General features: G+C 34.1%; 1 protein-coding gene across 3 annotated transcripts in view; it reads left to right on the plus strand.

The window, feature by feature from the left end:
- LOC106871173 (innexin unc-9) overlaps positions 1 to 26840 on the plus strand; it is a 740381-nt gene that overhangs the window by 176550 nt on the left and 536991 nt on the right. For all 3 annotated transcript variants that reach the window (XM_089347518.1, XM_089347517.1, XM_089347519.1), the window contains exon 2: positions 10740 to 10807. The gene's annotated coding sequence lies outside the window, so the exon portion shown is untranslated. The remainder of the gene's footprint in view (positions 1 to 10739; positions 10808 to 26840) is intronic.

The following is a 26840-nucleotide window of genomic DNA, read 5'->3' on the forward strand; positions in this document are numbered from 1 at the left end:
ATGCTATGGAACAATGGCCACGCTTGTTTATTCAATGATTTCTTAATTTATAACATTCTTCTTGCATTATTTATAATTCTAAGGCGGCGAACTGGCAGAAACGTTAGCACGCCAGGCGAAATGCTTAGCGGTATTTCGTCTGTCTTTACGCTCTGGGTTCAAATTCCGCCGAGGTCGACTTCGCCTTTCGGGGTCGTTAAATTAAGTACTTGTTGGGTATTGGGGTCGATCTAATCGACTGTCCCCCTCCCCAAAATTGTCTAGGCCTTGTGCCAAGAGTAGAAAAGATTAGTTATAATTCTGAAAGCGACGGGCTAGCACAATCATTACCACGCCAGACAAAATGCTTTGCAGCATGTATTCCGGTTCTTAACATTCTAAGTTCAAGTGCTGCTGAGATCGATTTTGCCTTCATCCTTTTAGGATTGAGCACTGAGGTCGATGTAATCGGCCTGACCCATAAAACTTTGAGGCCTTGTGCCTATACTGGAAATCAGTATTAAAAGGCGACGAGCTGACAGTCGTTAGCAGTTCGAACAAAATGCATTTCTTCCGTCTCATTACGTTGCGAGTTCAAATACCACCGAGTGGGATCTAGTCTTTCTCATTCACAAAATGATCCCCCCTTAATTTTGCTCACATCGCTTTCAATTTTGGTGTATCGATGCAACTCTGAATTTTGATCACGATCTCGTAAATTAAAGAATCTGATGTTATTTGGCATTAAAGTTAGGAAATTTGGGCAATTTTAGCCAATCAAAAGACAGCGTGGCATTAGCAGCTTGTTACCATGACAACCACACGCTGCACTGGGGTTCACTGTTGTCTGTTCTGCTATTGTCTGTATTGATTTTTCACACTTAATTCTTCACACCACGGACAAATTCTTTTCAGCCGCATGTTTTGTTTTAATTTTTCTGTGTTAATATATTACATATTTTTCTGTGTTTTTTTTTTTCTGTGTGTTAGTATTTTAAATATTAAGTTGGCCCCCGACTTGGTTGGCTATCTACACCTGTTTATATCCAGCACAAACTTGTACGAAGTACAGACGTCTGCGTGTTGTTTAATAAACATCTCAAGAAAAGCAGCTTTCTTATATTCAATAAGCTTGTGACACCCTGGTGGTACATATCATTGTGGCAAACGTAAAACCGCCCATAATTGTATTGTTATATATATTAATTACCAGAGTGACCCACGACTTCACTGGTTATCCACGCCGGTTATATCGAGCATAAATTTACACGAAGTATAGGTGGGTGGGTGCATGTGTGTTGTTTTATATAATTTCGGGGTACATTAATACATTTCTTCATTTGGTAGATTTTGTGGTACCCTGGAGGTACTTATAACTGTATTGTTACATATATTAAATACCAAAGTTGCTCTCGATTTGGTGTGTGTGTGTGTGTGTGTGTGTGCGTGTGTGTGTGCGTGTGTGTGTGTGTGTGCGTGTGTGTGTGCGTGTGTGTGTGTGTGTGTGTGTGTGTGTGTGTGTATTTCTTCCATCATAATATTGACTTTTTCAACATTTGGGTTCTTAAAACATTTCTTATTACCTCCATTTTTTAAATGTATTATTATTGCAAATTAAGGTGATTTCTCTCAACATTAATTAGTGTAAACATAATCAGTAATTCAGCATTAATAAAAAGTGCGTTGCTAATTAAGAACATTTCACAAAATCATATAAGATACAGGTATTCTTTTTCTTCGGACAAATTCTTTGTTGACCAGTGTTATTCTTATCGTAGTTTACAAATCCAAGCATGAAAACTTTACTCAACTTCGAGGTTTTTGAAACAGAGGTCCCCTCCTCCCACTTTTTCACACACAGTTTTTCTGGCTCAATGAAATAAAGTACTAGTCATGTACTTTGATCGACTAGTCCCTCAGCACAAAATTTCAGTCCTCGAGTCTATAGTAGAAATAATTATTTATACTTCTGCTTGTGTTCCTGTTGGCATAACAATGTTTACTAAATGTTTGTTATTTACTCATCGTTTACCTTAAATGCTACTGGATGTTTATTTTGTAGTTTCTTTTGTTTTATTTTTCTGTTTTATGCATTTGGAATTATTCTTCGTGCTGGGTGCTGGAAAAAATTGTTCCCTACTTGGTTTTCACAATTCCTCCAAAAGCCGTGTGTGTTCCATTTGAACGATAGTATATCTAGTACAAGAGAAAAGAATTGATTGCAATTGTTTCAATATTAGTTAATATGAAGTAGTTGTATAGTTGTATAGCATAATTCATTTAATTATAAACAATATATCCAAATAATTGTATATTGAACGTCACACTGGATTTATTTAATTAAGAAATCGAGCAAATCTTTCATCCGTTTTTAGCTTCAAGAATTTATGCTTTTGGTACTTGTTAGAATGTATATTTCTGCTAGAGTATTCCTTATCAAAGCGATGTGTGTGTGTGTGTGTCCTTTTTTCACCCAAATTGTGTTTGTGAATTTTATTATTTTCTAGTTGACTTTTACCCTTTGTCAGTCAGTCCCAATAATTTGTCTAAGCTGTTTAGTTCAGTTCTTTATCTCTTGCTATCTCTTCGACTCCCTTGTGTAAAGGAATTTATTACCCCCCTCCCATTTTCTTTTCTCCTCGATCTAGCGTCCTTTTCCCTTCCACTTAATGTCATCTATAAACTCACTCACCTTATTTTCTTTTTAGGTCGAGCTATCCTCTAAATAATACTTTCATTGGTCATTTGATTTTAATATTGTTTTTTTCATTTTCTTCTTTCAACTTGCCATTCGTGCTGCGGATAGTTTGATAACTCATTCGTTCATCTCCAATATAATCAATATAGATGCAATAGGGCTTGAAGATTAGCTAAGGTGTTTTTGTGTTATAGCTTATGTAACAAGCCATGAAACGCTCGTTGTCCGTGTTTTAATATTCCCATTCCTTTATTTTGGGCTTTATATAAAACTTTGTACGGGAAATAACGAAACTACTCGTGATTCTGCTTTTGTGTTTTAGATGTTTCGTTCCAGGTTAATCCTGTTCAAGCAAGCCCTTGATCAAAGGTATTCCAGCTGTCATGATCCAGTATTCGTTTGAGCTTAGAGGACTATATTGTCTAAATGAAAAAAAAAAACAGTAAGGTGTGGTTTACGAATGATTTGGTTACTACTTCTAGCAACTCGTGCGACAGTTTAGAAGCTGCTTCATTGGCTCGAAATAAAAAGATTAATTACCTTTGGTCATTCAGTACGCATTTTCTTCTAATGATTTTGCTATTCCGAAATAATTGTAGCTTCATTTTGAATATCGAGTATCTAGGTTTTGATTGCTTTTCTGTTTTCAGTGTCCATCTTTTTAAACTAATAACAAATATGTTGCCTCATTAGTCCTAGATACTTGCTTCTTTTTCTTTGTAATTTCAGCAAGTTGCGTTGCTCCAATCAAATAACGTTCAATGAGTAACTCGTCTACTGAAGCCTCTTTCGACGAGATATTTTTGCTAGTATGGTTATGAAAGCATTTAATCGCTAATTCATAGCTCATGAATGTTGACGGAAATCAACTTGTCACTTAAGTGTCAATCCAGCAGAGTTCTTTAAAATCCTTCTTAGCCTCATTAGCTTTCATTCAATTTGTCTCCATATGTTCAGTTATGTTGTATTTAATGTATTCCTAAACGGGTAGTTCATTAATACGTTTATGAATGAATGTGCGTATGCATGCTTGTTAGTTTCTGTATGTTTCCTCTGAGACCCTTAATTTCATTTTTCAAGTGGAGATCAAATTTCACTTGCTGATAGAGGTTACTTATGATTGACAAATCTATCAAAATATCTCGCTTTTCAGAAAATATAATAATTGTATTCCAGCCTGGCTATGTAATGGCTGGAACTAAAAAGCATCAGTGTTACCGTTAGCGGGGAAACTGTCAGTTGTAGCAGCTACATTATCATCGATTGCAGAAACCTCTCTTGCAAGTCTGCCACTTTTTATTGAACTTTGATTGTGGTTGATCCACCAGCTGCCAACTAACTTGTCGAATCTGTAATCAATAAAAGCGTGTTTGACAGGAAAGTTGGTCCATAGTCTAAAGTTGCCAGTCTCGACAGTTCCCTGTTTGTTATCAACTTCATTCTTTGCTTAAATAAAAAAAAAAGGAAGTGAATAAACAGAAGATTAATGTCAATCTTACTCATGGCATTTTACGGTTAAGAGAAAAGCAACAGTAACCTGGTTAGATACTCCATTATTCTGTTACTTTACGAGGAGTGTTTTGATGAGAAAATCACTGCACTTCAGTGCAGTATTCCTGAATAATTTTCCAGATTTTCTTGACTTTGCTTTCCTTTTTATTTCTACTATTCTTTTCAGGTTTACCATTCCAACGGAAATGGGTTAATATGTTTTGATAAATTACAGTATTTTACTTTCTACAGACATTTTTTATTTTAAATATGGGAAAATAAAAACTTCATCAGTGTCAAGTTTGTATGAGATACAACGTTAAGTGAACAGTGACAAAGAAACGTTGCCAACTAGAAATAGTATTTTTTTAAAAATTAATCAATTTCTAGTGGGGATTATTTCCTGCCTGTTTTATTATATAATTTACACAGTGGAATGAAGAAAGAAGGATGTAAAGGTAAAAATATTATTACAGTATTATTTTTGTAGGTACTGAGACCTTTAAGAGTTTTAGCCAATCATACCTAAACCCTGCACTTGCATAAGCGTAGTACTTGTTTTACAGATTTATACACACACACACACACACACACACACACACACACACACACACATGCACACACATACATACATACATACATACATACATACATGGGAACGTGAAACTCAGAGTAACGGTTTTTTTGTTATATTTCTGCTGCTTTTAAATAAAGTATATATATATATATATATATATATATATATATATATATATATATATATATATATATATAAGAGAGAAAGAGAGAACTCCCTAGAATTTCTGTTTACCAACTTCCTCATTGACAGTAAGCTGAAAATAGAACAGAAGACACCTATTGAGGATACTGCACAATGGAAGTGACTCCTGGACAGTGTCTGGAAATCGAACTTTTTGATCACATGGGTATGCTTGCACCTACCAGACTCTACCAGATCGTCGATAAATCAAAAGGTGACATTAACGAGGACAGTAACTGTAAAATACAAAGTGAACGATACGATGCAACACCTACCTTACAACAAGACCATAAGTGCCACCGACCTTTCGGTGTAATTATTGAAAACAAATTACGACAATATGGTGCAGTTTTTCACCAAGCTGTGTAACAGTATCTGTAGAATGGGTGAATGTGAACAATCTTCGTTGCACTTACTGTGGTTGCAGGTGCAACTGATGATTTAGAGTACAATACATTAGTCCTCGCAACCCACGTCATCAAGAACTTGCTGAGAACTCGACTGAAAAGGACGAAACAGACAAATGAAGAACAGCTCTTGGAAGATCATATGGGGTTTCGTAAGTAGAAGGCCCAGAGAAAGTAACAGAATATTGACTGTAAAATGGTCTTCGCCTCATTTGGGCATTTCACATTGTGGAAGGTATTACAGATGATTGAATTCAAGAGCTCAGAAGGATTTAATATTTCGGAGTTTCTTCATAATTAAAACAGCGCGCTTATTTACCTTAAACTGCATATCAATGTCCCTGCTTCATATTGTCACTCTATGTATAAGAAAATGTAGGTCAGTTTCATTTTCCATATACCAGATTGAGATCGTTTATAAATAGGATGTGATATATTTTCCACCTGGTTTTGGCAAAATTATAGGCAGTCTTGTATTTTCTCAATCTGTATGCCAGGGTAGTTAATGTAATGGCGAAAAGTAATGCAGTGAGTCTCCTTGAAATATTCCCCAACAAATTTCCAAAGTTTATTGCTATTTCCCATCATTTCATTGCCTTTTCTAATAAAAACATGTTTAATCCTTTCATTGATCCTGAGTGTACTCAGTCACTTTAAGAGTCAAGCGTGTGGAACATTATCGTAGGCTTTCTTGTAAGTGCTTCTTTCTTATTTGCATCTCACTTAATATCATACTGTCAATATACAGCAGATCAACAGTTTCCTTTGACTTCTTTTTGCACCTCTTTTGCTCCTCTGATTATAGTTTCTCATTCTCCTGGACGCTATATACTTCAGCTGCTATGAAGCTAGTGAATAATTTCCCGTGTAATTGTAAGCATGTTATAGGTTTATAATTAATTCTCCTCCCTTTGACTTTGTCTCTTTTTCCTTCTATATTGGCACTGTTCTTCCTTTAGTCATTCTATGATGGTGTTCCATTTTCGACACAGTATGACATGGTTGTTTATAGATGCCCATGCCTGAGAGGTTTTTTTAAGCCAAAATCCCAGAACACCATCTGCTCCAGGTGCTTTCCAACTTGATGTTTTCTTAAGTATGTTTATCATTTTCTCATCTGTAATATTTGTATTCGCTTCTTTTATCTATTTATGGTTTACTTGTAACTTTCTGCAGCCAGTCTGCTTCCCTGTTGAACCTTTTTCCAAATATCTAACCAAAAGTTTTTTGCTGCTTCAACACTAGGCTCAGTATTCCCTAGGTATTCATTTTCATTGTTTAGCTGTTGATAAGATTCTATTTTATTTTTTTTTTAAGAGTTTGTTTTGATCTTTAGTTAATGCTTTGTTGGTATCTAATTTTATATTTTTTTTTCATCACCTTAATTTGTGTCAATTCCATTATTAGCAACCAGTAATCCTTTGTTGCTCATGTACTTTCTTCGAAGCTCATTTCTGCGTCTTTCTTTCATCATTTTTTTATTACATCTGTCGTTCCAAAATCTCTATTAAGTTGTTCAACTTTATTTCCACGTCCTTCATTTCCACCATGGGCACTGTTTTTCTAGAGCAACATATGCTGCACAGTATATGACGTCGTTTAGGTTTGTTATATTTTCAGTATAGATTTTCGTTAATGATTTATCCAACTTTTTTAGGTTGTTTTTCTCTTTCGATTCCTCTCAAACTATTAGTAACTCTCTTTCACTAGTTTGAGTCTCATTTAGTTGTTATATGCTGTAAACTTATTTTCTTCATTTTAACATTCTTTCCTTTCAAGAAGTAAAATTTGTTATCATCCTGGCTATTATTGATCTCTAGTTGATTTATTGGAGTCAGTTACTTCTGGGTAGGTTTCCTTTTTTTTCCCCTCTATTTTTTCACTTTTTCGGAAAACTTTTCTATTGTTTTTGAAGATTAAATTTTTCTGATCTAGTCTTTGTTCTGTGACAGGGAACGTGTCTTGCTCTCTCCATATTTTATACATCCTTTTCCAATATCCTATTTTGGCAAACTCACTACGATAGTAGCATTACGTCACAGCCCTATTATCTTCTTCCCTTCGCGGTAGACCTAGCTTTGAAAGGGCAGCCTCTGTCGGTTTTGGTCTCGGAGTACACATTATCCTTATTACTATTATCACAAGTCTGTAGTTAGGATAATAACAGTGGCGTTATCGGCAGCAATACTAATAAAGAAATATTATTTGGATGGCCATTGACTTTATTGGGTTTATCCGCTGTTTGCCGTATCTTGTTTTTCGTCATGCAGAATGTCCAACTTGAAAGTCACCCCTTCGTCATGGAGCATTTTTTGTCTGGTTGCCGTTTTAGTCACCGATGTCCCGACATTTATGGACGCTTATCAAATATTCTCAATCAAAACGTTATGATTTCAGACCTTCTACCATGCTTTCTGGCCACCATTCCGGAAGCGGTGAGGTAAAAAATAAATTGAAAAAAAAAAGATAGAAAAAATTGAGAAAGGAGGTAAAGGCTTTCACACTTCAACCTGAGAGACTGTGACAATGATATAATAGACTGGTAAACAGTTGGGTTGGGTGTCCGCGTCGGTACTGGGGAAAAGTAGTGAACTGTAGTTGGAGGGGAAGAATCTATTGAATCCAAGACCTACCACCAGTGATTACTCGAAGAATTCATTACGAAGAATTTGATAATTAAAGAAGAAAAGGAATCAGGGAGAGAGAGAGAGAGAGAGAGAGAGAGAGAGAGAGAAGAAATAGTGAGAGAGTGTGGATTGTCATGCTTATTTCTTCAAATGAAAATAATATTATTATTATTAGTATCATCATTATTATTATTATTATTATTATTATTATTATTATTATTATTATTATTATTATTATTATTATTATTATTATTATTATTATTATTATTATTATTATTATTATTATTATTATTATTATTATTATTATTATTATTATCATTATTATCATTATTTTTATTAAAGCAGTGAGCTGGTAGAATCGTTAGCACGCCGAGCGAAATGCTTAGCGATATTTAGTCTGCTATTACGTTAGAGTTCAAATTCTACCGAGGTCGACTTTGCCTTTCATCCTTCCATTAGAAAGTATTATTATGATATAATAATAGATAGTGTACGTATGTGGCTAGATAGGTCATTGTTTATGTGCATATTTCTCTGTATGTTTTATTTTTGCCGTAAAAGAATATATATTTATTTAGCCTACAGACTAAACTCAAAAACTTTCTTTCAAATTTAACCATAAAATTTCATTGGCGTCGCTTTTGCAGTTGTTAAAGATACAAGCCTTCCATGCCAATGTCCTCTCTTAAAATATTACTGATTGCCTAAACAAATAAATCAATTCCTTGTTTTGTAATTTAATCTTTTTGGTTTTATCTTCTCAGTTCTTTTTCTTTTTTTTATTTCACACACATTCTTATATACACACATACATGCATATACACACACACACACACACACACACACACACACACACATACACACACACACACATATATATATATATATAACAGAAAGCAACTGAATATAGAATCTTAATTTTGAAAACTAACGAAAATATTATGACAAGGAAAATCATTTGCTTTATATTTCGACTGCAAAGCTTATGATAAAAAAAAAATCTTTCATTTGAACAAAGACATATAAATGCTTACTTGAATCGATTTCACAGTACACAAAAATCAGAACTGATTGTAAATTTCAATACCAATAAATCATTATGTATAGACTAAATTCAGTGATATAATCAAACGTATCGCAGAGTAGTCAAACAACTACTAAATGTGCTTGTTATCTCAATTCATATTCATGTTTACCTGAACGTACTCATAGTACACTTATTAACACAAAATTATTCAAAACATATTTTCTCTATTTATTGATTGCATTTTCTTTCGATTCTATATGAAATTGTTATGATTTAATTTGTTTTCCTTTTTCTCTCGAGAAAAATCACATTGCAATGATTATTACAAAAGTAAAAATTATTTAAAGAACGTAATTAAACAGGTTTGGTAAAAAGAGATCGATTTTTAAAAATATGTTTCCTAAAAATTATTCCCTGTCCTCACATTGAAGCAGATGTTCACAGATGCTAGAAGGAAAGATAGATGGTACTAACATAGATAAACGAAAAACACTGGGATAAAAATTCGTTAATTTTAATCTTTACTGAGTGAATATTTGATATTAAGCTGCAGGCAAGGTCACTTTCTCTCCAATTCTTATGTTATTTATATTTAGATATAGTAATTGACGTCGAGTAGAGTGAAGTTTCTAAGAAGCCTAGTTCACGACCAATTTTGAGTAGCATTTGTAGTGTTTTACGTTTCATATGTCAATACTACTTTGAATAAGACGTGAATCACACAAAACCTTTCCCCAATATTTCTTATATGTTTCAGTATTGTTGTTGTTTTTTTTTATTTGGATAAAACATTTCTTGGAAAATTAATGACATAAGTGATCTCATTCGTTAATGGGTGTAGCTATGACTCTCTGACTAAAGTTTGCACCGCAACCACATGATTTCGTGTGTGATAACGCTATGTGGCATCTTTAGCAAGTGTTTCCTGTCATAGCTTTGTGAATGAAATTTGGTTGTTGAAGATTGTTTGGAAACTCCTCAGAATTACCACTGTTTTTCGTTTTAGCTAGTAGACAATCTGTTTAAAACCTCCTCGCTCGGCCTTTGCGGATTTCATTGGGATGAAAATATTCTGCACAAATCTCTAGTCAAATTATAACTACCTCGCTCTTCGCTTCTTCCCACCAGTTATTTGTATAAAAAATAATTCATGGCATGAGCTGAGATATTAAAATATTAAGACTATGTGCATAACTAGATAATTTCATATTTTTCTACCCTGAGTCCAAACCATGTTAATTCGAATTTGTCAACCATCTCTTTGAGGTTGTGAGATTCAATACTAGTTCAATGCTAGTCATTTATAAACGTCGACAATACGAATAAATGTCAAATTTCCTACCTGGAGCCGATGTAAAAAAGTCATTAAATATAAACCTATTAATACGCCTGAATATATAATCAGAAATAAGACAACATAGCTATAAACGTAGGCATGTACTTTAAACTTAGGCACCTCCATGTGCTTAAAACTTTGGCATCTAAACCGATATCATTCCCAGATATAAATTAAGCATTCCACTGAAGATGAAGAAAATATATCAATTACCATCCAACATTTTTGTGTTCCAACCACAAACAACATAACTGGCAAATCGTTATGCTTTAAATAATTTGAAATTTTGTAGGAATCGTTTAACAGTTTAGTCATTGCCTGTGGAATATTGGCTCTATAAACGCTTTTTTATACTATAACTTTTTTATTTTTTTATATAATAATATTTAACATATTATTATTTATTATTCATAGGTGGATATTTCTCTCATTGGATTTACATTTAGAAGAGGAATTATTGAACTACCTTCAAAGAGTATAAGGTAACAAATCTTTTCTTTATGCCTTCTTTGACATGAGAATTTTGAAACTTTCAAACAGCAAGGAGAACTTCAGGTGGTCATCTGAGATAATATTCACAATATATATGCTTTTGCCACTTACGATGTGAAGTAGCGGTCTTGCTCTTCTCCGGGATCTTCTACACTTGTAAGTACAATAAAGCTGATGTTTCACTTTCCGCAGGGCTCCTCTACATGACTACTTGATCTAATAGAAATAGCGCCAAAATCCCTTGAAGTCACAGTTACCAGCTTAGATAATAACAGGAAAAAAATAGATAAAATAATCCTAGTTAACCTCTGACAGGACAGGATGCTGATGTTTGCAATGTATTTTATCACATGTCTGACCAGGGTTAATCAAATGTTAAGCAATACGACAGCAACGACGAATATACAGTATTCTAAAGTTCAACGGTTCTGGATAGGAATGATAGCTTATGCTTTGTGCAAGATTTGATTAGCGGATTGTCATGAATTGCAAAGGATCCTCTAGGAAGCAGAACATTAAGGGTTAATGAGAACAAAGCACACTGTTTGAAAATATTGATACGATCCGGACGGTTTATCTTGTTGAAAGCGATATAATAAACATCGCTGCAAGGCAGTAATTGAAGCATTGATACTCAAGTTTAGCACACATATTTCAAGATGCTATTGCTCACAAATGCATGCCGTTAAAGGTAAATTTACACCTTTAACGCCTGCGTGTATGTAGAAGTTGTTTGGGGTGTTTGTGTGTAAGTGCAATGTGGATTTATAAGTAAATACGTAGAGAAATGGAGGATTTTTCAATGAGAGTGGTACATAGATACCATATTTGCTCGTGTGTTGCGTATTTGAAAATATCATATTGTTAGGGTTGATTCTCTTCTTGATAATAGACCAGAAGTTACGGTTGTGATAAAATGTCTTCTGTGCTAGTGATTGTCTTACGAACATTTATAAGATGTTGAGCTAAGATTTGTTTGAAGAGAAATATTTGAGTGCTTTCCCAATATTTTTTCAGACACTATCCATCACAGTGCTTGGTTTTATTTAACGGCATTTGAACTGGTAAAAATGGGTAGATTCGTTTTTTGTTTTTTTGTTTTTTTTTTTGTTTTGTTTTGTTTTTTGTAGGAAGCAATCTACATCTTTATTTTTATTAACAACACAACTGCGAGTAAGTCCTTTCAGATTTTGGATTTACTAGCCTTTGTAGAGTGAGAAATATGAATGGGTGTAATTATGAGGATGGCATACGTCACGCGATTAGATGTCTCGGGTGTGTTAAAGAAAAGGAATTGTTGATGAGAAACTGATGTTTCTGTATAAATGAATTAGAATATTAGAATGTTTGGATTCAAGAATATGAGAATATTAGATACAGGATTTTGATCTTGCAATAACCAGATTCTCCGACGAGAAGAGATATATGTTAAAGCTGGTCTGAAGGAGAAAAAGAGTTCAAGAAAGTCTGGACTTTCGATATTTTGGTCACTCTCCTGGTAGTTAGGGTATTAACGAGTGTAGATCAATAGAACTTGATGGTGTTTCAGCCATTAGATCATCAGCATTGGTGTGAGTGAGTGGGAGAGCTAAAGAGATGCCATGCATTTAGGTCAACGAGAGTAACGTCGTCTGACAAAAAGTGGGGACAGAGATAGGTAAAACGGCATGCCTACTGGTGGAGTAGCAAATCAGTAGATTTATCTAAGAGAAGTGATACATAAAAAATATTAACCAGAATAACTGAAAGATGTGTGAGATGGCTGACAGACAGGTAGAATATTTTTAACGTAATCACGAACACTAGTACTTTTAATACAATGGAGGATGTAACATGACCAGTAAATATTGATTAATGGGAGAGGATCGGAAAATATAAAAACTCATATTTCACGCCCGTCGAAACTTCCGGGTAGAATCCAGGTTGAAACAAAGATGTAGTAGAAAAAGAATTGATCAACAGATTATTTCTCACTCATTCTTTTAAAGTTGTTAAACCACATAGATTTATTTTTTTCCGCAAAACTTCATGTCTGAAACTATCAGAATCATACGGAATGGTGTGACCGTCTCAGGTTTTTTATACTGAAAGCACAATTTTATTATTTTTAGATATAGCAGTGAATTTGCCCTATTCTTAAACTTCATATTTCATATATATATTACGAATGCTTGAGAGAAAATAAATGCGTTATTACTTTTTTTAGTGAGAGGAACACAGAAATTTTAAAAGAAAAGAAATTTTAGGTCGCCATATTGAAGTCTTTGCCAACAACGTAAGGGACGTAAAAGATATGCAATGATTCTAAACAATAAAATTGTTTCGCATTCGTGACTCCCTGGATGATTACATTTTCTTCGAAGCAATTTTTCATAAATATATGAAATTATCGAAAACACAAAATCATTATTGAATTTTGAAGCTTTTTGGTTGTTTTTCTGGGGAATAAAAAAAGGAACAGTATTTCCAATATAATAGTTTGTTAACTGTTAGATGGTAGTTTAAATTTTTGTTGCTGTAATTCCCATAAGACACAATTTAAAAGAAAGAAAAGCAATTCCAACAAATTCTTTGAAATATTCAAGAAATATATTTAGAAATATCTGCGAAATAATATATTTAGAACAATTATCAAAAATCTTATTAATATCTTTATCTTTATTTTTATTCGACATTACAAAGAGAATCCTGATAAAATTATCCAATTCTAAATAAAGTACACATCTTTATATCTCAGTTCAAAATGAGGAAAAGCACTTTGTAGAGTTACTAGATTTATATATTATTGATTTTGTCCGAGATAAATAACTAAGAACGATAAAAGTGTCAACAAGATGTGACAGACAATTAAAGTTTTCCATTTCTATGTGTATGGGAGAAATTATGCTTGTATATGTCTTTGTCTGCTACTTGTGTATGTGTGTATGTTTGTTCTATTGATAAATTATCCTTTTATTTATTAACGATTGGACCTTCTAATGATATCCCAGGCTACTTCCTGTGTTATTTTCTCTCTCTTTCTCACAGACACGCTCTCAGATACACGCATACAAACATACACACACTACACTCACAATATACCACACACATAGCACAAAATACACAAGTGATCACGCACACATATATATATAAGAATATATGTATGTAGGGAGATATGTGTACTTGTAAGTATGTACGTATATTAGCATCTAGCTAAATATGTAAGTTTGTATGTAGGTATGTCCAATAATGTGTGTGTGTGTGTGTGTGTGTGTGTGTGTGTGTGTGTGTGTGTGTGTGTGTGTGTGTGTGTGTGTGTGTGTGTGTGTGTGTGTGTGTGTGTTTATGTACATTGTGTCTGCTGATCTAAACTGCCAGAACCACAAATGTTGAGTTGGTAGTAGACAACAAAATTTGTGTTCAAAATAATTTGATGATTTAATTTTATAAATATATTAACGCGATGTGTGCGAGACACACTGAGACCGATATACATTTTATCAAATAGCAGAAATTTACACCGCCTCCCCAATATTTCTCTATTTCTATCTCTCCTCTCTTTTTCTCTCTTTGAGCTTAAATACAGAGTTTCAACGAAAGAACCGATGGTTTTGACACAAAGGAATATCAGCATTTCAATATTGCCTTCCTGATTTTCAATTTAGAGTTTACAAAAAATAGAAAAATATTTTAATTGAAAATTGTGAAATCATATGAAAAAGCTTTTATTTTTGTAATATTTTGAAGATATTTTCTCGTTATTTTCATAAATCTGATTAGTCTCCTGGCGAAAAATTTCTGAAGAATGCTTGTATTTTGTGCCTGATGTCCAAGTTATTCTATGTAAACGCAGACAATAATTCTACAGTTAGTCTACAAGTTTTTATCTAATCGTCTTGCTATCCAATTTATGTTTCTCGCGTCACATAATTTAAGAATTTCCTGTTCTTTTGGCTGCCAATTATGTAAGTCAATATTCATTATAACTAACATACCTTCTACGCTATTTATATTACAGCTCCTTCAACAGCAAGTTGAAAGTATCAATAAATACTTTGGAACAAATTTTCTGATTATATTTCCTGAACGTTCCAACAGAGAAACAACAAAAATGTCGGTTATATTAAATGCTATGACCTACTTACATTACTAAGGAGACAGTAAGTTATTTTAAATGTTAATTGACATAAGAAATATTTTATAATTAGTGTTTCAAAGTTTAAGTTTGAAGATAACCCATGGGTTATATTGCCTTCTCCCCTCTCTTTACCAATCTTGGAGACCTTCGGAGCGTATGAAGGCTCGTTCCTCTCTGACGAAGTTATGAAAATAAAGAATCTTTTATGATCAAATTCGACCTCTGCCTTACAACGAAATCCATTCATCACGCAGGAGTGTTATTAGTGATGCTTAGATTTTTCTTACGGTGGAATTAGATTCATGAGTCAGGTCATATCACCAGTTTGTTATCAACATTCTATACTGTTTTCGCTTGATGATCAAGTATATCAATTATAGTTGCAATGTGACTACAGTTATGTTTATATTAATGAGTCCACCAACGAGTTTCTTATTTACTTCGGTATTCAGTTATTTACTTATTTCCTCTGACATTGATAATAAAAGCAACAAATTTATATTTCGCAAATCCCTTTAAATACGTTGTTCTATTTTAGCTTCTTGATTAAGCAAACCTTTAATGAAAGGTATTCAAGACCTGTCTATCAAAACATTGTTTAAAATCAAGTATATCTTGGTTTACATATACTGGAGTATATCGTAGAATTATTTGTCATTCTTTTCTATATTTAAAGATTATAATTTACTAGCATAGCACGGTACATTGGTTCATGGTGCCTATCCACGCCTGTACATACATATTTTGTCTTTTATCTTCTTTCTATTTCAGTTATTAGTCTGCAGCCATGTAATATACAGATTTGGGGGACGAATCGACATCAACACTTATTTTTTAAGCCTGGTACTAATTCTATTGGACATTTTGCCGAACCGCTAGTTTACGGGGAAGAAAGCAAACACACACAGAGAGGGCTTCCTTCAGTTTCCGACTTCCAAATCCATTCACAAGGCTTCGGTTGCCCCGAGGCTGTAGTGTGAATAAGCACCAAACTTCTTACCTCACAGCCATACACACACGCATATATATATATATGCATCCATACTTACACTCATATATACGCATATACATGCATACATGTATGTATGTATGTACGTATGTATGTATGTGTTTCGTGAACGATGTCTTGAAAAAAAAAGAGTAGAATATTTTATTTCGTGTATATTTACATACACATGTGTGTACATATGTGAAATTATTAAAGAAAATATTATTTACGTTAAAAATTTGCACAGCGACTTCAGAGTAAAACCTTTCACTACAGGTCGCCTGTTTTTAGCGTCTCTGACCGTCCCTCACTGTCACTCCGTTGGCTATTTTAGTTTCTCTCAACCAGCATGATCGACAGGGCACAAATTGTCTTTCATTATACATAAGCTTATTCTGAACTAATTAGAAATGACACGGCAAGTCATGTGGCATGTTATTAATTGAAAAAATAAATACCTAATAATATCAGTTGATATTTTTTTATTGAAAGACACTTTCACAGGAACTTTGCAGATCTAATTTGAAAGCAAGTTTACTGTGGAGGAAACTATATTTTACATTCATTATTAAGTTGCTTTTTTATATACTTTATTTGTCACTAAATTCTATCGAAATATGTTAAGACACTATGCGTCATTCTTTTATCTAACTCAATGTTCTTGGTTTAAATGCCATAAAGATATGAATACATATTGGTATTCGTATTTTGAAAGTCGGGCGTGTCATATGTTATTTTTCCAATTTGATGTTTTTACTTCTTTTCTACAGTATTGGAAAGTCATAGTGATATTTACAAACTTGACGTATTGTATGGCGTGCTTTCAAACATTAATAGCAAGAGACGATAATCAGTAATGAAGAAGTAAATAAACCATTTCAGGTGTTTAAAATTTCAATAAACCACTGCTGCCATGTCTACTACAGTCAGAAAGGATGAGAGCAAATTTCAAATCTCAGTATGTCACTGAGTAATATGAATAGACTTAATTAACAAACAAAATCCCTTTTTTTCTAAGTACAATTTTTGTAAGGTTAACACTACATTCAATATACTTTTTAAAAAAATTGTTCTCAGCGATAATGTTATTTTCAAGAGTTCATGACCTGTGCTTTATATTCTTATTAACACAAACCTTTGTATTTTATTCCATTATTTATGGCAGCCAAGATTCACTGTAAGACAGCTTTTTTTTCCAGCAATAGATCTTTAACAATAGGATATCTGGAAGATATCTATTGAATAAAATTGTTTAAGCGCTTAATATTAAGAACTGAAAAAAGTGATTATTACTTAGATTATAAAAGCTATAACTGATAATGTCACCAAAAAAAAACGGCATTTGTTTTCATATTTCTATTCATGAAATTAAGACTGTTTTTCCCTCTCATTAAGAGGTTATATTTTCAATATGGAACGAAAATTTCTTTAGTGAAACTCACCATCATATATGGTACACTTTCTTGTGCTTCTTAACTGATAAAAACATATGTACACGCGTGCGCGAGTATAAGTGTGCCCTGCATATACATGAGTATATAGATATAATGATAGACACGATAATGGCAAAGGAAAATGTAAATCACATTGATAAATAAATATGTGATCATCAGACACCCTAGAAGACACAACACACAGAAACATGTGTGCATGCGATTGTGTGTGTACGTGTGTTTGCGTGTGGGATTTGCGCGCGCGCGATGTTGCTTTGAAGCTGCCTTGGCTGTCAGTAAAGTCTATTAAATATAACCCTATATAACCGCACATGTATTACTATATTTTGTTCTTTTTTCTTTTTAGTGTGAGACAGGTAAGCGTGACCAAATTCCTGTGAGCGGGTCTATGCATGTTTGAGAGAGTATATGTGTGCGTGCACACGTATATGAGTGCGAAAATAAGTGTGTGCCTTAGAATTTCGCTTCACCACTACTTATTCCAAGATTGATCCCCCTGTATGGCACTTTGAACATATGTCTTCTACCATATACTTGGTGCGACCAATAACTTGTGGGAAGAATTCGGTAGCTGGAAACTGTGCGGAAGCTCCTCGTTTGCACACGCATGTTCTACACATAGCATTACATTAAGTCTTATCGAGGTATTTTTCACTAAAGTGCCGAAATAAATATCCATATGAATTATGAACTATACGTAGCACTGACATTGAGTTTCTACAATAAACGAATAATCTGTGAGAACCACATTCTGATACAAGTTATAAAGGTGTCGTAATTTTTGCAGCTGTTCTGCAAACCGGTAAGTGTGATGTGATTCATGTTCAATTTGGTCTCTACAACGATAACATTGACGTCATATTCAACAGAACTGAGTGGGCGTTTTAAACTAAGCTTTGTTGATAAGACGCAGTACGATTGGCAAATAGATGAGAGATGAGTGTGTAAGATGGAGTTGAATGAAGACTAGTTCAACAGATCAGAGGCTATGGTAATAACGAGACAAGAGAGTAAAGAATTAGAAGTTGAAGCGTCTTAGAGCAAGTGGGTGTTTCATGTAGATAAATTAATCTTTACCAGTGATTCAAATGATTTTCTTTTGAATGTGGCCAAGACTATTAATGTGTAAATTCGAATCCATATATGTAATAAATATTTCAATACGGATACCACTTAAATTTTGTTGAATATCAGCAACTTATGAAGTATAAAACAGTTTTGGTCCTGAAAAGGAGGAAACTGATGAAATATGAAACATTTTCTGGTCCTGGAGAGGAGACTTAATGCTTGGCACGCAATTTTGGTGAAGCTATAGAGCACCAGTTAAAGACAATTAGAGGATATGTTGTTTCTCATAAGAGTAAAACAACCTAAAGGTTATTAAATTTCCTTCGTGTAAAGACATAAACCGCCATGTACTATCTTCAAAATTCCACACTCTACGATTCTAGATAAGATACACACAGAATAATTAAATTCTAGTTATATACCTTCAAATGTACAAAGAATGAAACGGTTATGGCTGAAATGCCAATATAGGTTTTTTTTATATTCTGAACACACCGAGGGCTAAAAGTCATCAATAATATACTCGCTAAGGAGACGCTCTTCTCTTTCACTCCAACTCAACACTGGATTTTGTAATACTGAGTTTCTTGTGATGTGATACAGTAACAGTGGAAGATGGATGCGAGACGAGATAGAGCAATTCATAAATAATAAAGTTAACTGCTCTGACCCTGCCTACTTCGTTTCAACGTCTTCAATTTCAACATCTGAAAAGTTATAGAACAACCGGAAAACAAATCATCCACTTCATTACTATGAGTCCTTTTCCATAGTCAGAGAACAAGATCTACCAAAACCTTGCTCCCCTACATTACACATCAGAGATGAAGGCAATGTTGCTTTAAACATAAGGAAAGCCTTCAATGTGTCTAACACGAAACATGATTCGATAATCTACGCCATCTGTTAGTCATTCTTGAGATCAAAATTTTCCTGTCACAATATTCTGTTGTAGTGAACACTATGTTCACTTCCATCAAATTTCACTCAACTCCATTATGCTTTTATGTTCAACTCAACTATGCCGCTCACTCTCTTCTTCATATTAATAACTTAAATGCTGTTTCTATTTACATATAACACAAGGTGAACGATTTCATCTTCCCTCTTCTTTAACCTACCAGTAACAGTTGCCATCTTCGTGCATTCTAGACACCTGATGTTAGATCTACACAAAACGTTGTACAATAGAGATATAGTAGAATTTTTTCCACAAATATACAATTGTTAAAGGTAACTAGGAAACAGTCTTCTATCTCACTGAAAAATGCTCGCACATTTTGTATACTACTTTTACTACACGCATATTATATCCCAATGAGAATCCATTTGACTAAATGAAAAGTAGTCTCTAACTCCCCACATCCGTTATGTCACAGACGCACCACTCTGTCTGGTTGTCCCCAGTAATGCTACAACAATGGCATCTGCTCCATTAAACTAACAAAATCTATATCATTTATACTGTCCCACCTTGAGGGTTCTACATTAAATATTTTGACTAACACACCTGCTCTTTATTAGAAACCAGCTACTTATGAAATTTTGAAGATTTGTCATCTTGAAAAGTTTACAATTGATAGTCAACTGCAACAACGATCTTACCACATTGTAGAAGAGAGCGTTTCAAAGGTCATGAGCCTGTCCCTTTTTCTCTCACTAGTAAACAAACAAAAATAAATGACGTGGAAACACTCAATTCTTAACGAAAACTAAGTATATAATATATCTTCTCTTATGAATCTGAAGTAGTTTTCCACTATGTGAATGCGCGTGTATGTATATATATATATATTATGTGTGTGTATGTGCCCGCGCATATAACATTTACAGCAGTATCTTGATTAATGTATATATGCATTAATCGGTGTGGATGTCTATATATATATGTGAGAATACTGAATGGGTTAGACATGTATTTATATACACAAACAAAAGTGTGTATGTGTAAGTGAAGTAGTGGATGCGTGTGAATGTGTGTGAAGGAGTGTGTGTGTGTGTGTGTGTGACTAGATGAGTAAGTATACATGTATCTAGGCATATATGTTTATATGTTGATATCTTGATGTGCTTTATACATACGTCTTAAGTATGATGTGATTGTTTACACGCCCCTGTCTTGAAATCTATCATATATCAGCATGAAGTTCTACTTTAAAATATCTTGTTGAGAATCTATGCGACTATCTTTAAATCTATTTTTGAAGTTCTTTGCGATCAGATACGCATCACTGGCCATTCTACTCTCGCTGCCTGTTAAAAGAAATACATAGTCTCACACATGGATGCTTATCAAAGATTCACTACTGTCAGAATACGCTCTATTTCTCACTTATCTTCTTTGGAGATTATGCTAGACATGGCTGCCCGACCAACTGATGCTAGGAAGGTGTAAGCTTGTGTATACGTCAGTCTGCAACAAAGAAAATAAATACTGATCGAGAAATACGCATGCTAGTCTATACGTTAGTAGAACTGACTACTATAAATCGAAAGCAGAAGTTATAAGAAAAATTGCCGTTCAAGGGAAACAGCCAAAAAATTATTATTACAACGAGAATAGCTTCTCAGAATTTACTCTGCAAAAATACATGCATTCGTTCCCTTTCAATGTAACATCCGACTTTCTCATTTTTCTTGTCACGTTCAGAAGGTATAAAATTCGAGTTTCCTATATTTATGGCAGTGATTATAGCGTATTGTATAAGTTAGATACCTTGTGGTAGAGTCTATCAATTATTTCAGCTTTCTGGAAATCAATTTTGTGTTTCATATCTAAAGTGCATAAGTTTGGACAGATAGCAAAATAATCAATGCAACTGTGATTTCACTTTTACTCAGCTCCATTTGATATCAATATTATATTATCTATACACATACTTACATCAGTTTCAATAGAAGATATGCAAATTCTTGAATGACTCTTGTTTAGGGAGTGTACCAGGTTGAGATTTTATGTCTATATTTACTAAACTAGAATACTGAACTACTAACGCTTTAGCAGTATATACGTTTACATAGCAAACAACGTATTTCTGTTTTGCATGATGGTGTTCTTTAGCACAATGTAGACATGTTGATTATTAAGTAATTTTGATAAGGAAACAAACTGACTCTACAGAATAAATGTATTAACGTGACTCCTAAGGTCAGCAATAATACAATTAGTAACCAAATTTTCTTCGCTAACAATTAATAATGGACTAATCAATAATCGTGGAGGCACAATGGCCCAGTGGTTACAGCAGCGGACTCGCGGGCATAGGATTGCGGTTTCGATTCCCAGACCGGGCGTTGTAAGTGCTTATTGAGCTACAACACCTGAAGCTCCACGAGGCTCCGGCAGGGGATGCTGGCGAACCTTGCTGTATTCTTTCACGACAACTTTCTCTCACTCTTACTTCCTGTTTCTGTAGTGCCTGTAATTCGAAGGGTAGCCTTGTCACACTGTGTCACACTGAATATCCCCGAGAACTACGTTAAGGGTACACGTGTCTGTGGAGTGCTCAGCCACTTGCACGTTAATTTCATGAGCAGGCTGTTCCGTTGATCGGATCAACTGGAACCCTCGACGTCGTAAGCGACGGAGTGCCAACAGCAGAATCAATAATCATATATTGTTCATTGTAGAAAACATTGATCACGAATTGAACACATTACTATTAGACGAACATCTGTCTCAGAAATTCTTTAAAACTATGAACATGGGAATAATATGTGCTAAACCTTTAAATCGCTGGGAAATTCAGGTTCTGAAGTTCAATTCTGTTATAAAGTAGATCATCGTCCACTTGTATGTTATTGTCGGCACTGTAATATTCTTATCGCCACTATTATGTTGTGGCGGTATTCCGCATCTTATTATCTTTGACTCGTCTATCATGCTATCGTTGATAGCTCCGCAAGACAATGACTGTGAAACGTCTACCTCGACGGTAACTCGAACTCATATGTATCACGTAACTGATACTAACTCCAAATGAGAACTCGCACAGGGACTCTACTACTTCTGAATTTCTTTATTGGCCACACAGGGCCTAACACAGAAGGGACAAACAAGGACAGGCAAAATACAAAAGTGGGGAAAAATAAAATCGAACAAAAAGAATGGTAATGATAAATGAAAAAGTAGAACGACGTCAACTCGAAACCCACACTTCAGATAATGTCATTAAACATTTTTAGAAAGAGTTTTTCAACAGTTAATTTATTTTTGTCTTTTTGTTCTTGCTGTGAGTTGCTTGTGTTGTATATTCAGTGTTTTTTTTGCGGGGTGGGGGTTTAACTTTTTTTGCTGTCTGTGTTTGTAATGTTTTTGTCTGCGTTTGTATCTGTTCCTGTGCGTTTATTATTTGTGTGTTACCTGTGCTGTATATTCACAGTTTTTTGGGGGGATGGCTTTTTTCCCTTCTGCTGTCTGCGTTTCTATCTGTTTTTGTGCATTCGTTTTTAAGCTTTTTGTGTTTCCTCGAGGAAGAGAACGAGAACTCTTTTTTTCCTCTTCCTCCCTGCAACTGACCATTCCTTCTCACTTACTTCTGTAGATGTGGACGTTCCAGCTTCCTTCGGTGCGCAATTCTCCTTCTCCACTGTCTTCTCCACCTCTTTCTGCTTCTCTTTCTCCTCAGCTGGAGCTTTCTCGTGAGGCTTCTCTTGCTGTTCCATTTGTTCATCCTTTTTTTTTTCTTTTTGCTTCATGTTGAAAGGTTTGGGGGCACGTTTTCTTTATGTTCTCCTTCAGTCCGCACTTGAAACATCTTGGTATTCTTCTCTGGACCGAGACTCTCAGTTTTGTCTCATCCGGTAAAATTATAAATTCTGGAATTTCATCTAGTTCTGCTGGTGTGGCTTGAATTGTCGCCCGAAGACTCCCGCCACACCAGTTCTATACTTTTTTCTCCTCTGTACTTTTTTTCTCCTGATTTTGGAGTAAGCGGCTGCCAAAAGCCACGCCGATCTAATATCCCATCCTCCGACATAATTATCTCTCCTCTTTTCATCGCCTCAACTGTGCCTTAACTTCCCCACAAACAAGGACTTAATTGAAAGACTGTCATCTGACCAAATCACACGAAGGCCTGAAGATATACGAAATGCTAATGAACTTGATACAAGTAGCAGGAAAATGATAAAGGAACAGTATTTGAAGACCACACATTTGCTGAAGAACACGAAAGTCTACAGTGGAAATGAAGCAGAAAAATCTGAATGAGCCTGCAGTTAGTTGTAAAACCTACAAGTATGAATGATAGAGAACTACTTCATAAACTATCAAATACAAATGAAAATAAAAAAGAACACAAACAAATTAAGACTGGCAACTACGTAACAAAAAATCATACAAGAATTAAAACCTGCTTTTACTGAATTAAAATTATTTACGCATTTGCTAAGGCAACTGAAATTAGTTGTATACCTTCAAGAAACAAAGAAAACCAAATCTGGGAAGAAATCCAAACCGGAGAAGTAAAGTTGAAAATAAATTTAATTAATGAGAGATTAAATATCTATATTAAATGAACTAATTCGTAGAAATTATGTAAGATCCACAAAAGGAAGAAAGACGAAGATAAAATATGGATTTTCATCAAAAGAAGAGCAACAAAAGATTCACTCGGAGATTTCAGTAAAGAAACAACTTTTACAAGCAAAATAAGGTATTCATCCAATACCGAAATGTTCTATAGAGAAATGGAGAGGGAAAATAACCATTGAAGACCCCACTTCCATGGAAAAAGCTGAAACTTTTGGAAACACATTTGAATTAATGAGAAAGCATAGAATGAAAGAGGAAACTGGATTAGTTGCACAGAAGGATCCTGTCAAAGTTTACAAGATCAAGCATGGAAAACATCTCAGTAGATCTAAGTATGAAACTCACGAAGGTAAATAAATGGAAATCCCCTGGTAAAGACAGGACGTCGAATTTCTGGCTCGCATCGCTCCCGTGCGCACATGAAAAGTTAGTCCAGCTGTTAAGTGTAATTATGAGAGATCCAGAGGAAAGCACATAACTTGTTAGCAAGTGGTATTACTTACCTACTCCTAAAGAATAATGAAACCAAAGTTCAAAAATTTATCGGCCCATAACCTCTTTATCCACCACTTGTAAAATTTAACATCTATTCTTGTGGAGGAAACATATGCGTTTGTGGAAGAGAACAATATTGTCCCCGTTGAATAAAAAAAAAAGCACAAATGGATGCAAGGATCAATTTCTAATTAATCGCATGATTCTTTAAAAATGTTAAAACAAACACAGAAATATCAGTTCCGCATGGATTAATTACAAAAACGCATTTGACAATATATGGCATTCATGGATCTTAAAATAACCGGACATCTTTAAAATTACTCCTGTAATTTTAAACTCGCTGAAGCACAATACGTTATTGTGGAAAACGAATCTCTTGTTGCATTATTTTAATGGAGTAACTAGTTTCAAACAATATCAATATCAACTGTGGCAGTTTCCAATTGAACTCACTTCACTTCTGAGTTTCTGCATAGCTTATAGAACTTAACAGAACAGGGTATATATATAAAATTGACAAGAAAATAAGTCATCTACTTTATATGGATGAATTTAAACTCTATAGCAAAAGCAATGATGAGCCTGAAGATCTATTACGTACTGTGAAAGCATACAGTGACTGGTCTTGATAAGTGTGTCAAAGCCATTTTCCAGAAAAGGAAATTGAAGACTTCAAATTCAGTAGCGTTAGTTGTTGGCACAGTTATTAAAAAACTTGAGCATGAATAAACTAAAAAATACCGAGGAATAAATGAAAGCTCTGGCAGTCATCATGCAAGCATGAAAGAGAGGATCAGGAGAATTCGGACAGTTCCAAAATTTTAGCTAAACGCACATAACAATGTGTTAGCTATAAATTCCTTAGCATCTGTAGTTGCTACATATAGCTTTAGTGTGCTGAAATGGAATATCAGTGAAATAAAGAAAATTGATAGAAAAATACGTAAGCTGCTGACCTGTAATAAAATACACCACCTAAAGGCAGACGTCGATCATTTTTACCTTCCCAGATCTCAGGGAGGTCGAGGTTGATCCAATTTGAAATTTCTTACAAAAACACTACAACTGGACTGACCAAACATTTTGAAACAACTGGATGTTAAATCGCATTGAAAATCACGAGAGGCGTAAGAAACTTTATTCTATGTCGAAGGAGAGCAAAAAAACATTGCTATTGAGTTCATGCATGATACCAGGAATTATGTCAAAGGAAGTAAATTTTAATGGTAAAGAAAAAAGCGCATGAACAATTGGTTAGTAGCTAGGAACAGAAAACCTTACATGGCAAATGTGTGGCTCGTAGCAAACAATCTGATGTTGACCAGTAGCATACCCATCAGCGGCTACAAAGCTTAGGACTAAAGACAGAGACTGACGGCTTCATCTTAGCTGCTCAAGGTCAAAGCTTATTGACTATCAAGCCAATGTGAGGAAAAATAGAGTAGATCCAAAGTGCCGACTTTGGAATGATTAAAGCATGGACCATTTAGTTGCTGGATATAAAGTTTTAGAACTAGTGGAATATAAATCAAGACATGACTGAGTTGGACAATATCTACACTGGTTAACATATCGGCATTTTAAAATCAAAACTGTTGACAAGTGGTATAAGCACCACTCTGAAATTGTTACTGGTGGTAAATGTAATGACTCTTTGGGACTTTCCAGTACATACAGACACAACCATTAAAGCTAATAAACTGTATATTGTTGTAAAATACCAAAATGATAAAGTATGTTTATTGATTGACATGTGTATTCCTTGTGATCATAAACCATCGGCAAAAGAATTTAACAAGCTCAGAAAATATACAGAGATTTGCTCATTGAAATCGAAGAAATGTGGTATCTCAAGATAGTTACAATAGAAGTGATAGTAGGAACGTTAGGAATGATAAAAAAAAGGAACTAAAATTTGTCTGGAAATTATCCCTGGCTTACCATCCCTGCAAGAAATGCGAAAGATTCTTTTAACTGGTGCATCATACATATTGAGAAGAGCATTGTCGCTGTTAGAACGATTACCACTCATGTAAATAATTTTTTCTACATAACTTCATTTGGTTTTTGGTGTATTCATTTTTTAATGGCTTATTAATGTAGTGAGTTTATTTGCCCTAGGTGTCGGAAACACATTCGGCAAGATATGGCAACAGAATTGAAAGAAGAAAAAAAAATTAATATTAATAATAATAAGAATAATTATCATTATTATTATTATTATTATTATTATTATTATTATTATTATTATTATTATTATTATTATTATTATTATTATTATTATTATTATTATTATTATTATTATTATTATTATTATTATTATTATTATTATTATTATTATTATTATTATTATTATTATTAT

The sequence above is a fragment of the Octopus bimaculoides genome, chromosome 2 (genome assembly GCF_046866305.1).
Source record: "Octopus bimaculoides isolate indiv1 chromosome 2, ASM4686630v1, whole genome shotgun sequence".
NCBI classification, from domain to species: Eukaryota; Metazoa; Mollusca; class Cephalopoda; order Octopoda; family Octopodidae; genus Octopus; species Octopus bimaculoides.